Below are 14,599 nucleotides of genomic sequence, written 5' to 3'. Positions count from 1 at the left end.
CCGACCGCTCTAACGCGCTGGGGATAGGAGATCCTAAAGACCTCTCTTTGGTGTGTATGACGGACAGGCCTCTGCCTGCAAGGAGGGAGAAGTCCAGCATGACTCAGTCTTGGTTTTAGAATCACATGCCGTGGTTCATATTTCAACTTGAATCATGTGACTTTAGGCGAGTTATTTAACTATCAATACATCTGCCTCGGCTTCCTAATCCACAAAATGAACACTCACTCACAGGGCAGTATATCTCTTCTACGTAAAGTGCTTAAGACAGCACCTGGCACAGAGCAAAGGTGCAGCGTGAATGTTATCCGCCCTGTATCACTGTCATCATCTGTGCACTAAAGCCCCAGGGAATCCTTTCAGGACAACGAGAACCAGATCCCAACACTGATGAGCAAGAAGTCATAACAGCTTTGAAAGACTCTTAAGATCGTTTCCTTTCAACTCCTGTGAGTCAGGACCCTGGTTTTTCCCAGGAGGTGGAGAACATTCCTCACCCCGAGAGCAAGGAATGTACAGCCTGTGCTCTGCTTGCTGGTGATGCTATCATGGACGGCGGGAGAAACCCTACATGCCCAAGTTCAAGTCCTGGCAGGTCGCATGTTTCCAGTCAATGTTAAATGTGTGAGCTCAAATAAGCAAAACAGACTGCAGCTAGTAAGAAGGTTCTACAAGAAGGAATTACAGAAGGAACATGGCTTTTGGTCTCTTTAGAAAGTAAAACAAGTTATATACCAGCATACAGAAAATTAGAAATCATTTTCTGCTTTACTGGGATATGCAACAGAGTTAAAACATTTTAAAACTCTATGAGCTAACATCACAAGGCCTACTGATAACACTGGTAATAGTACCCTCACTTGTCTAGAAGGCTAATTCTCCAAGTGCTTTTCATAGCCATTTTCTCATCTTATTCTCCCTAATGCCTGTGAAAAAGGAGCACCAAGTCTCAGAGGTGGAGGAGGAACCTTCGAGGTGATCTTGACTCACCAACTATTCTGAAGTCCCACGTCCCTGCAGCACAGTGCTGGGGAGGGACGGCTTACTACCTCTGCCCTGGAGAGAGGCGACAGGCCAGTGTCCACAGTGAACACAAGACTCTAGGGGCTGGACAATTACCTTCCACATTCTCATTCTGTTTATACTGGTGGAGGGGATGTTAGCTTCCCTGTCGTGGTCATACCCTACTATATGCTGTCAGCTTAAGATCAACTCAGAAGAGGCTGGGCAGGCGTCACTGTCCTCACTTTGAGTTGGACAAATAAACCAAGAGTAGAGAGGTTAAATGATACAGAAAGGTCAAACCAACAGCAGATGCAGATCCAGGATAAAACAAGGCTTTTCTGGCCCTCAGTGTAGGGCGCTGTGCTCTCACCTCGAGTGTGTGTATTTACTTGAGAGATTTTCTAATGGCTACTTTGTTCCCAATTTGCTTATGAATTTTCCAAACAGTTTTTAATGAGCTTTCAATTCATACTCAGATAACTCAGTCCCTACAGCAGTCTCTCCATCCACACACAGACTGTATTTTACCAGGAACAGAGCATGAGTGTGTGCTTGGTCACTCAATGATGTCCACCTCTGTGCAACCCCATGGACTGTAGGCCACCAGGCTCCTCTGTCCATGGGATTCTCCAGGCAAGAATACTGGAGTGGGGTGCCATTTCCTTCTCCAGGGGATCTTCATGACCCAGGGATTGAACGTGTGTCTCCTGCATTGCAGACGGTGATATTTTACCAGGACAGAGCATGAGGAGGGATGAGGAAACTTAATACGGCTCCAATGTTTCCACTTCTCACCTGCTGCACTATACTGGCTCTCAGTTTTTTCTCTCACCTGGATAATTCAGCAGCCTCTTCACTTGTCTCCCTGACTTTTATCTTGTCCCATCATTGATTCTATTAATGTATGATTCTATTAATGATTCTATTAATATATGCTGTCTTCAGAGTGAGTTTCCTAAAATACAAATCTTATCACATCTTTCTGTTTAAGTATCTCCTCCCTGACCCCCAACTGCTCTTACGATAAAGTCTAAACGCCTTCACTCTTGAAGTTCTTCCTGACCTTCTCTCACCACATCTCCCTTTGCAGCCAAAGCTCCAGCCACACCATCCCGACCGTGCAGTTTACCTCTCTGGTCTTGTCTCAGCTGGGAAACCACTTCCTGCATGAGGCTTTCCCAGCCCTTCCCGCACTCTCTGGATTAGACACTTCCTGCTGGAGCTTCAAGAGCGCCCCGGTTCTCTTCCGTCGCAGCCCTGCTCCTGTACACGTGCCTGAGGGACTCCACTCTCAGCTGCGGCCACACCAGTCAGCTCTGAGGACGCTCAGGGCCACTGCTGACACCTCACCAAAACCGCATACCTGCAGGCTTCTCGTTTCTGGCCACAGGGCCTCCTCCAACCCTGTCCATGTGTCACAGGCACTGTGGTGGAATGACTGTGGGGAGCTGGTGGCTAAGCGGGCCAAGCTCTTATGCTCACACAGGCGGCTGCAGGAGGCACACTTGAATGCTCCTCAGAAGTCCTGGTGACGCGGAGCCCTTGTGGCCTTGGGCACACACACACGCCTGTACTGGCTTTTCCCTCTCCCCGGCCTCACCTCCCCCGCTCCCTCAACTCTTGCTTCTTGAGACGCCTTCCCAAATAAGCTACCTGCACTCAAAGCCTTCCCCAAGGTTCTGCTTTGACGGGAATCTAACAAAGATGCTCAGGAGAAACACGACTTGCCCTGTGCCAGCTCTGTATGGTGTGGACACTTCAGTTCTGGGTTTCCAAATCTTCCAAATCTCTCTCCAGCACGGGGATATAGTTGCCAACAGCAACAGTGTTACCTGGACCACAGAACCAACTAGTGGGAGAGGATTAGAACTTTTTAGAATAAAAGGTATTCAGAACACTTCTAAATTAGGAAATTCTAAGTGGAGGAAACAGTGTCAGACTTTATTTTTTTGGGCTCCAAAATCACTGCATATGGTGACTGCAGCCATGAAATTAAAAGATGCTCACTCCTTGGAAGGCAAGTTATGACCAACCTAGATAGCATATTCAACAGCAGAGACATTACTTTGCCAACAAAGGTCTGTTTAGTAAAGGCTATAGTTTTTCCAATAGTCATGTATGGATGTGAGAGTTGGACTGTGAAGAAAGCTGAGCGCCGAAGAATTGATGCTTTTGAACTGTGGTGTTGGAGAAGACTCTTGAGAGTCCCTTGGACTGCAAGGAGATCCAACCAGTCCATTCTGAAGGAGATCAGCCCTGGGATTTCTTTGGAAGGAATGATGCTAAAGCTGAAACTCCAGTACTTTGGCCACTTCATGTGAAGAGTTGACTCACTGGAAAAGACCCTGATGCTGGGAGGGATTGGGGGCAGGAGGAGAAGGGGACGACAGAGGATGAGATGGCTGGATGGCATCACCGACTCGATGGACGTGAGTTTGGGTGAACTCCAGGAGTTGGTGATGGACAGGGAGGCCTGGTGTGCTGCAATTCATGGGGTGGCAAAGAGTCGGACACGACTGAGTGACTAAACTGAACTAAACTGAAGGGGAGGAATTTCCACTTACATTTGCCAATCAGTTCTCAGCAACTCAGGATTCCCCATTTTATCTGGGCAACACCATGACTTTGTACACATCTCTTCCCCTTAGCCTACAGCTCTGATGGCGTTACTAGAATACACCATCTTTTCAACAACAGGAAAATGATTTTTGCACATAGCAGTGAAGAGGGTGCTAGAAAAGGAAAACAGTCACAACCCCCCTTTGCCTTGTTCACCAGTGAACATCAGCAAAATGTCACCTGTTCTATTACGCTTTATGGAAAAGCTTCCAGGTCCGCCTGCACAGGATCATTAACACAGTGCATGATTTCCTAATTTGATGGCCTCAAAAGCAAAATTACCCACCTTTTATTTGAGGCTAAAGCAAAGTGAACCACACATTTACAGCAGTAGCCGAAACACTTGGCGGCCTCATCACTGAGACCAGCACCTCTCCTGGAGTCTGGCACGTGGGGTCTCACATCGCTTCCCATCTTGAAACAGGGCTGCAGTGGCACAGTCCTGGCGTCAGTCCATCGCAGCCTTCAGGAAGGCAGATCGACCCTGACCTTGGCCCCCTCTTTGCTGCAAAGGTTCATCCATCAGGCTTTCAGGAAAGCTGAGGCAGGCAGCAGCAGATAGCTTCTGGGCTGCGGCTGGGAGCATCTCTGCCCCGCTGGGAAATGCAAAGCATGCCGTGCCCTACACGCCCCACCTCACAACAGCGGCTGGGCTAGGAGATGGTGAGCCAGCACTACGTCCCACAGGCACTGAGCAGCTGTGTACTGGGCAACCAGGGAAAGGGGAGACTCCTAATTCCCTTGCTGACCTCTCTGCTGTCAGCAGGAACCCGAGCAGCTTCAGGCATCACAGTTTGTTCTGGATCCTAAGCCATAAGGGCAAGAGACTACCAGAAAGTTGGCTCTGACAGCTCAACCCCTTCCCCAGCTGCAGACTTTCCAGTCTTGGTTCCAAAGTGGGGTGAGCTGTGTCACAGAAACCACATTCAAGAGAACCGTCACCCACCTTTAGAGGCCGAAGCTCACAGGGGGCCTCTGCACTTGCTCCCTCAGAATGCATCCAGAATGTTATATTCAGACGCGTCCAGAATATTGCTGCCAAGATGTTTTCCACGTAACGCGTGACATTTCAACCACCTCCTCCTGCTCTGCTGACCTAACGACCATATGCTTGGTGTGAACACTAGTCCCATCTGAGGAGCATGGCCAGTTGGCCTCTGTGCCATCATGGTGTGGCTGAGCGCGCAGCGTGCTGGTGAGAGACCCTCACTAAGCCTTCGCTTCTGTGCGTTCCGTCCGCCCCCCATCAGTCAGCAATTATCGCAATTCCCGTCCCGCCACGCCAAGCCTGCTGACCTGCCCCAACACCAGACACCAGCCAAGACCTCACAAAAGAAGATTCAGAACCTCAGAAAAGTAAAAAGGATAAAAGGGCAAAACGACTGTTGTCTTTTTCCTTTCTGAATTCAAAGTTTACAGTGATAATCTGCTAGAACTTATGCTGCCTTTTAGCCCCTGAAATGTAGGTTTAACAAAATTCATTGTAACTAAATGATAAAGTCTATCCTGTTAAGTCTATTATAAAGATATTAAAGTAACATGTTTTCTTTGTTCCAGTCCCATGAACATGGACACAGATTCACCCAACTGATCTGTTCCATAGCAAAAGCATTGCTTTATCTGGCCATGTTCAGTGAAGCTCTGTATCCTGCTATTTATTTATAAGATGTACTGGAAAGGAGTTGGAAAAATAACTTCTTAAACAGAAATAGAAAGGATGACAGGATACAGCAACTGGTTCTCAAGAAAGAGTGGGAACATCTTTCCCATGATCTTTAAAATCAGCCTCAGGCGCCCAGTGGTCCCACAGAATAGAATTTGAGGTTTGGGAATGAATTTAGAGTCCATTCGTTCATTGGACACATCCGACAGAGATTATTCAGAAATTACTGTACACCAGACAGTGTTCTTGGAACTAGGGTTTGATACAAAAATATATAAAGCATAATTCCTGGCTTCTAGGAGAAAATCTGGTGGAGGAGATGATTATACCAAAAAATTGTGACCAAATACTATTAGGGCACAAAAGAAGGAGCAGCTGAGAGGCCGGCTAATGCAAGCTCTTTGTTTTAGAGATGCGTTAACTAAACTCTAAGAAGGTTAAGAAATCTGCCCAGGTGCACAGTGAGAGAGAGACCTGGGTCAGCACTCAGTGCTGTGATCACCCTGCTGATACGAGAGATGAGGACAGCTCACCTTTGGCCATCCCTTCCACACTCCAGTTTCACTGCTGATTTTGGGGGTTGGGGGAATATTCTTATCTTCCCTGTTGTCCTGGAGCTCACTGTACACAGGACCCATGTTTACTCATTCTTGGCTCACTCAGCATCGTACAAAGCCTTGCCATGGCATGTGATCACTACATGTTTAATAGGATTTGACAGTGGGCAAATGAATTTTCTCTTATAACAGAAGTTTTTAACACTACATTTGAACCAACAGCAAAGAAAAGGAAGCTCCAAAATTGAACCAGCAAGGACAAGGTCAACACAAGTGCCTGGGAGCGCCACTGACTCCACCTGGAACCCCCACGCTCACAGCCCAACTCAAGCCTATGCCTTCCGGCTCACAACTTGCGTAACCACTAAAATGCAAATTATTTGGAGCTAAGATTTCTTGGCAGAGATAAGCAGTTTCCTTAGTATTTGGCATCTGTTTACAAGGCAGGAGTGGACTTTTCGCAGCTCACCCATGGTCTAAGAGCCATACAAAGGTCTGGAACTGGCATGGTTCTCCCTGAGAAATGCAAAGAAGGTTTATGATTGAAACTCTTCAGTGAGAGCCGTCTGCCTGTTCTCTTGCAGATCATCTTTGGATTAAGCTGAAATCCCTAAGAATGAGAAGTAAAGCCCCAGTCCCTGGGCCAATTTCACTCCCCACCTGTGCAAGTCTCTAAGTAATCTTCCCAAAGCCCAAGACCAGACGACTCAAGGAAATGGACTGGAAGCCAGTGGCACATTAGGAAAAGAGTTTAAATCCCATTCACTTCCCAACATTGTACTGCCAGTATTCTATGGGACATTGGGCGCAGTGAAGTGGAAAACTAGAAATACTGACATTGATACACTGCCAGCCAAAAAAACAAAAAAACAGAAAAAGAAAAAAGGCGTCTACCAGCAAAAGGTGAAATAAAAGCTGGCAACAAGTAGCAGTTTTTGTACAAATAGAAAACGGTGTGCTAACTCTGTTTTATTGATCTTATGCCAATCCAAGAGTAAAAGGAAGTTAAGTTTTGTCTGATTTGATTTCAGCTGCTCTCCATCTTTACAGCATGTCTGTGAAAGCTAGGTGATGATTTTGGTAGCAAAAGCCCTGAATTCTAAGCTCCTCTGCTGCTGCTGCTAAGTCACTTCAGTTGTGTCTGACTCTGTGCGACACCATAGACAGCAGGGATTCTCCAGGCAAGAACACTGGAGTGGGTTGCCATTTCCTCCTCCAATGCATGAAAGTGAAAAGTGAAAGTGAAGTCGCTCAGTCGTGTCCGACCCTCAGCGACCCCATGGACCGCAGCCTACCAGGCTCCTCCATCCATGGGATTTTCCAGGCAAGAGTACTGGAGTGGGGTGCCATTGCCTTCTCCGTAAGCTCTTCTAAAATACTTTATTACAGAAAGCCCTTTCCAACTTTTTCTTCCCTATCTGTTAAGCACAGGACTGTTTTGCTTGCTGGGAGGACTATTTTAGCTGACTTGGTTCTATTTAAATGAGCAGCCCTTTCTACAGAAGACACACCATCCCTCCACAGTCAGCTCCTCAAAGCAGTAGGAGTCCTGTAACTGCACAGTCTCTGGTCTCTCTTATGATCAAGGTCAAGTATTTCTGAGACAAGTAACTTGTGGCTGGAGACTCTCAAACAACACTGAAATGGACTTATTCTCTGGGACAGCTAACTGAGCAGCTGGGCAGCAGTTTATTAGCATCATATGCCAAGAGAAAGTTAATGCCCCTCTTTGTGAAGCACAGTCCTCCGCTGGTCTATTGTTCTGCTGAAACCAGCTCAGTGGGCTTGGGACCCTTGGCACAGAAGGCAATTGTTTGTTTTTATTGTTGTTTGTTTTCATTAATCTGCCTAGTTCAGACCTTTCAGGGCGGGTCAAAGTTAGACAAGCATTAGGAAAGAATGGGTCCTTTTCCACACCAATCCTTGGCGCACATGAGGCCTTTGCAGTGCTTAGTTCACACACTTCATGCAGAGAAAAATGCTGTATGAAGATGTAAAAGGCCTGCGTTGTCAGGCGGGTGGGTGAGCTCTAGAGCACCCAGTCCGCTCCTGCTTCTGTGAGATGGAATGTGATGGCACAAGGAGGCCAACGTGGTCTGCTGAGAACTTCCCCTCAACTTTCCAGTTTCAAAATGTCAAACTGACAGAAAAGTTGAAAGCAGAGAACAACTATTTATCTAAATACTCTTCACTGCAATAGCGTCTGCCTCCAATGTGGGAGACCTGGGTGCGATCCCTGGGTCGGGAAGATCCCCTGGAGAAGGAAATGGTAACCCTCTGCAGTATTCTCGCCTGGAGAATCCCATGGACGGAGAAGCCTGGTAGGCTACAGTCCACAAGTTTGCAAAGAGTCGGACACGACTGCGACTTCACTTTTACTTTAACATTTTGCCACATTTGCTTTCTCTCTCTCCTTCTCTCTATATATACACATTTTCTTTTTTGGGGGGTGATTCATGCCCCATCACCTCTAGGTGTAAGAAAGTCTCCAAAAAGTGAAAAAGCAGTCTGGAGAAAGGCCAGGGGTTATGATCATCAGCAGGGTCCTAAACTAGGACTGCCAACGGTGAGCACAGAGTCCCTGGCCAACACAGAAGCATTCACCTTGATATCTGGATTCTCTTCTCAAGGGTCAGAGGCCCGGTGTGCAGAGAGTTAAGCAAAGTCAGTGCAAAGTCAGTGGCAAAGAAAAACCCTTTGGGCTGCCCACCAGGCCTTGAGGAAATGATACTTTTCTGTTTCCCTTCTCCTTTGTCCCACTCCCATGTGGTTTCATCTCATTCCCTGGGAAAGAGATAATGCCACATCCCTTCCTGCCTCTGCTCTGGAACTTCCTTCCTCACACCATTCCCATGGCGGGGCCCAGGGCGGGCAGGGGAGAGCTGCCACCATGTTAGAACAGTTGGGGCCTGAAGCAGGCCAGGGGGCTCTCCAAGGAGGAAATGTTCTATTTACTGGGAGTGAGGATTATGCCTGGGGGCGGGAAATGGAGGCCTCTCCCCAGAGGTGCTGCTGTTGCTTTAATTTGCATGATCAGGCGCAGCTGGGGAGAATAATGTACTGACCAACACAAACAGACCATTTACATTTCTGAGACAGACTTTTAAAGAAATTATTAAATACAGCTCCTAACAAAGCCCATAATGGCATTTTTCTTAGGCAAACCCTGGGAGCTCAACTGAGGCAGGCACAGCTTGTTTTCCAGACACTGCTTCCATCTGGGTGCCAACCAGTCACAGCCCTGGGGCAGAGGCGAGAAGAGCAGGGCGAGCCCCTCTGGGGGGGCGCTCTGGAGACTCCCTGAGACGGAGTCAGGCCAGGCGGCTCCAGACTACCCTGACTACCCGCCGGGGCTGAGGGCAGGAGCCCCGCTCACCCTGACCGGTCTGATCCCCTGATCCCGGCAGGAGAAGAGCGCCTCTCCCAGAGACAGCAGCCAGTGAGAGGCAAAGTGTGGAGCCCGGAAGACAAATGTGCCCGACTGGGCTGTTCTGGCTAACTGCTGACTCGGGAGTTGGCGTGCTTTCTTACACCTCAGCATTCTGCTTTCTTTGACTTCCAGCTTGTTTTTTCTCAGGCAGGTCTCTCTCTCTTCATGAAAATGTCTGAGGATGTCAACATAAAATACGTTTTAAAGTCTTGGCCACCTCCCAGGTTGAGATCAAGTTAGAGTCTCAGGATGTGGGGGTGTGCTCAGTCAGATCAGGGAGCGTTCACTGAAGAGTCATGCTTGTGCTCCTTTCTAGAAATGTGTGGGCACATTAACCACAAGGCTTCAGATGAAACACACATGAGTTAGCTAGCATATATTTTGCAAAATCACTCCCCCTCCATCCCTCAACTTCTCACTGCTACTAAACAAGCATGCTAAATTGCAAATGAGGAGGATATGAACGCTGGACACAGCTTGATTCCTGACACCTCGCAGTTCTGTCTGGAGAGGGGTGTGCTTGACGGTCCTCTCATTAGATGAGGCTGAGTGGTGACACAGGTCGTGTTCTTGCACCTGGAGTGCCTCGGGGTCCCTGACTCCAGACCGCTCTCCGCGTGGCAGCTGCACTGTCCGGCACTCGCTCCCTGGCCAGGGGATCTCCTCTGGCCTCCCAGAAGGTGCTGTCCTGCTCACTCAACGGGCAACTCAATGAGGCCCAGACCCCAACCTGTCCCCCTCCCAGGGCAGCGCCTGTCTTCAAAAAGCTAGGACACACCATCATCCACAGTTTTCCCATTGTCACAGCACCCCTCACAATCCAGGATTCAGAGTCCTTGGGAAGCAATTACCTGCACAAGGGTGATCAAAAGAAGGGGGTTGTTTCCAGCCTGAGCCCGAGGTGTCACTTCGCTAAAGCAATGCAATGGATTTCAAAAAAGAGGAATATCTGTTCCCACGTAGTCTGGTAGAGAAAGCAGAACACTTTCTTTTTCACTGCACTCAGGAAATGGTTTTCATATATGTTAACCGCAGCTGGGTAATCTGTATAACCACAACATAGCTTCTCTTTAATAAATAGAAGATTTTTAAGCACTGCATACCGACCACCAAAAACAATTCCCACCCTCCACCTCTAAGGCAAGAAAAAATGATAAGGCTAAGTAGAGTCTCTTTCCTTAATCTGCCAGTCAGGGGTTGCTGAAGAAGCTTTTTCATTCAGAAATGTAGACTGTTTCATGAGGCTTCTGTCATCCAGCCCCACTGCTGAATGATGGATGAACCGTGAACAAATCCAGTTTCTCTGCATGCTGGGATCCCCTCAGAGTCTTTATGACCATGATCCACAATGGGTCATAAGGTAAACGTATGACTATGGATCATGGCCAATAGGTGTGAAGAAGGAGCTTTAGCGACTGCTGGCTGGGAGATGAAGGTACCCTGAAACAAAGCTGGCCAACCCTGCCTAGCACAGATGGTTCAAGAAAATGAAAACAAATCAAACCAAACATCATTAACTAAAGATGCGAAGGGTGGACTGGACAGTTCTCTGGTTCATCCGTGTATATTTCCTGCCTTGGGAAACTTGGCATCACTCTCTCCCTGCTGTGAGAGCAAGGCCTCTGTCCTCTGGCTCTGTGCCCTGAAGCCAGGAGCAGCCTGGGAGAGCCAGTGACCCTCTCCTTGGGGGCAAGTGGCTTCATGACGCCCTTCCTGTCACTGTGAGGCCCAGCTGGTAATTCAGCAAAGACTGTGTGAGCATGTTCACCATTCCTGCTGCCCAGAAGGAAGGAGGTTTGGAGCCAGAGGTATTGACACTGATGGTCTCATTTGAATGATATTACAAAAACTAAAAGGGCATTCATGCAAAAACACACAAAACAACTCCCCTCCCCCAAACTTACCTAGTTGTCATGAAGAGCTTTTTTCTAAGAGTGAAGATTAAGCTACTGAATCTGATTTGTATTCTATTGATAAAAGAATGCTGGAAAACTGGTGACACATCATTTTTTATTCTCAGTTAATACTTTTAAAAACAGCTTGACTGCAATACAATTCACATACTAAAGAAGTCACTCATTTAAAGTATACAAGTCAATGGTTCTCAGTGTATTCAGTTGTACAGCCACTATTACAGTCTAATTTTAGAACATTTTATCATTCTCTCAAAAAAAAAAAAAAAAAAAAAAACACAAACTCCTCCTCACACCCATTCATTAGCTGTCACCCTCATTCCTCCAGCTCCAGGCCAGGAGCTAATCTATGTTCTGTCTCTACAGATCTGCCTGTTCTTCCAGCTATCAGTAATATTTGTATTTTACTATTAAAAAATTTTTTATTATTATTACTTTTTGCCATGCCATACAGTATGCATGATCTTAGTTCCTTGACCAGGGATTGAACTCAGGTCCCCTGCAGTGGAAGCATGGAGTCTTACCTGCTGGACCGCCAGGGATGTCCCAGCCAGCTAGTAATTTTAAATCGTAAGTTTAAGACTATACAGTTGGTATCTGTTGTAGCTAACTATAAGAAACACTTTTAAGATTTCAACTTGTCCCATATGTTGATGCTTTTATATATATATATATATTTCATAATAGCCACAAAAATCAGAAATCTAGACTTCAGACAGGAATACTGTAATATCTGAGCACTGCTTATATAGCTAAGCCCTGAATATCATCACCACTACTTTGGAGCTGTGTTTTTAAAGCAGTGAGGTGTAGTGGCTTAGCATTCAGTGCAGAAAACTGCCCCTGCCACTTAAACCTTTTTGTTTGTTTGTTTGTTTTAAAAACCATTTGGGTGAGAAAATTTACCTGAGCCTCAGGTCACTCATTAGTGTGTGTGTGTGCGTGCTTAGTCCTCAGTTGTGTCTGACTCTGCAACCCCATGGACTGTAGCCCACCAGGCTCCTCTGTCCATGGGGATTCTCCAGGCAAGCATACTGGAGTGGGTAGCCATGCCCTTCTCCAGGGGATCTTCCCGACCCAGGGATCAAACCCAGGTCTCCCGCATTGCAGGCAGATTCTTTACTGACTGAGCCACCAGGGAAGCCCAAGAACACTGAGGATAATAATAACTACCTTGAAGTGTGATGACTGAACGAGATATTCATCAACCTAGCCCGAGTGCCTTCAGTGTGCCAGCTCTGTTGGCCACTGGAGATAGAAACACAAATTTCTTAGCCTCATTAAATTCATTTGCTCAAGACAGAAACGCAAACAAGTAATTAATTAGATTATGAGAAAACCAAGTGCTTTAGGAGCCTAACAGTGTGAGCTGGGGAAGGCTGTAGAGAGGGAGGGGGAGGTATCTGAAATGTGCAAGGTGAGAAGGGCTTTGCCAAGGAGACAAGGTGGGAGAGAGAAGTCAACAGAGATAGTGGCATCTGCAGCACATGTGAAGGCGCAGAGCAGAGAGGCCACACTTCTGTCGCTCCTACTTTCATCCTCTCATGCCCTTAAAAAGATGCTTCTCCAGAATCCAGAAACAAATTAAAATCTTGCTGCTGCTAGAGAAAAACTATGGAGCTTCAGGAGCTGCCTGTTCTTTTTCTGAAGCTAATTCATCTTTGGCAGCAAAGTATATTTTAAATTTCTACTTTTTTCTCCTGAAAAATTTCAAACCAAGAAAAGTTGATCTCCTTTGATCTAGAACAGTCCCCATGCCTGTAGAAAGGCTCACAATTTGGACTTGTCCGCTTGCTAATGCTGGCTGCTTTGGGGGCATCTGGGAGTCTTTCAGGATGCAATCTTTGGATGGCTTTTCCTCACGGACACTTACTCCCTGAGTGATTTCATCCAGTCCCGAGGCTTACATACCAGTAAACTGCCTCTGACTCCCAAAGGTCTTATTTTCAGCCCAGACCTCGCTCCCTAACTCCAGACTTTCACTAACTGCCCAGCAGACCTCGTCTGCAGCAGCTTTCCACACCTTAGCAGAAGGCATAGCACCTGGCCAGTACTCACCTCTCAGACCTGCTCTCTCACGACTAACCCCACACTCACTCCACCTCAGGTACACGCCCACCTTTGAAGACCTAAACTCAAGCCATTCCTTCCACCTGAAATCCTCTCTTCCAATAGAATATCTTGTTAACTCTCTCACCTCCCTCAAGACCGCACGCAGATCTCAACTTCTCAGTGAGACTTGCCCTTACCATCCTGTTCATCCTGTTCCCACTCTAACCTTCACCCTCACCCTACAGTCCTGCTCCAACTACCCTCCTCAGATTTTTCTTTTCTTTGTAACATTCAGTATTTTCTAACATGCCACATAATTTATTTATTATGTTTATTGTCCATCTCCTTCTTGGAATGGAAACTCCACAAAGGCTGGAGCTGATGTCTGTTTTGATCACTGATATAACCCAAACATCCGGTACAGCGCCTGGCACATGGCAGGCACTTTTAATAAACATTTGTTAAAAGAATGTATGAATATTGGGAAAAGATATCAACTTGGTACATTATAAACAGATTCCAATAATGATATCTACTGAGGTAACAATTCTTGGTGTTGGCTCATCTTGTAGCTGCTGCATATCCTTAGCTAGGTTTTCTGCAGGAGAAATTAGCAGTTTAGACATGGGAAAAGCATTTGTTCATTGCAACAGACGGCAGACCCCTCCATGAATGGCTGTCAGGAGCCTGGAATTTGTCCTAGGCCGGCCCCAGTGTCACTGGGTAAGAGCCTGCAGAATGCTCCACAACCCCACCATAAACTGTAATCTGGTGGACACAGGCTAAAATATCCTAATTGAAACACAAGTCAGGGACAGAATTAGAGGGAATGCTGGATGAACCTTTGTTTTTTTGGTCTACGATAAGAGAATTTGCCAAAAAAAAAAAAAAAAGTGATATATGCATTCGTATTTTGTGGTAAATGAAGCTCTAGAACAACCAGGTCAGGAGACAGAAGGAAAGACTTATGAGGGTCACAAATGAGTCTTTCTCTTGCCACTGGTTACCTCACAGCAAGGTTGCTTTTGTTGGTTTGGTCTTGGGGGCTAGTTTAAAGTCATATACTCTACTATGTTATGAGCCAGAAGCAATGTCTGAGTCCAGTCTTGAAGCTAAAACCAACACTGGATGGATGTACTTGGAGCAACTAGCTAACTCAATATTCAGCCAACTGAATAACTTCTTGTCAGAAGCTGCCAGAAAGAATCATTCAGGTGTACAGGTTTGCTATCGGCAGCAAGCTGAGCTACAGCAAAGATGACCACTCCTTCCAGCTGCCACAACCAACTACGTCAAGGTAAGAGAATTATACAGATAGGAACTTTCTTTCTTGTTCAGTGGGCACCTGAGCTGTGGACAC

At 46.7% G+C, this 14,599-nt stretch overlaps 1 protein-coding gene across 1 annotated transcript in view; it reads right to left on the bottom strand.

Annotated features, from left to right (window-relative positions):
• LOC102286182 (craniofacial development protein 1) overlaps positions 1-14,599 on the bottom strand; it is a 103,802-nt gene that overhangs the window by 14,226 nt on the left and 74,977 nt on the right. The window lies entirely within an intron of this gene.

Source organism: Bos mutus, chromosome 18, assembly GCF_027580195.1.
Source record: "Bos mutus isolate GX-2022 chromosome 18, NWIPB_WYAK_1.1, whole genome shotgun sequence".
Lineage (NCBI taxonomy): Eukaryota > Metazoa > Chordata > Mammalia > Artiodactyla > Bovidae > Bos > Bos mutus.
Note: the sequence above shows the minus strand (reverse complement) of the source record. Positions and strands in the feature narration are given on the sequence as shown.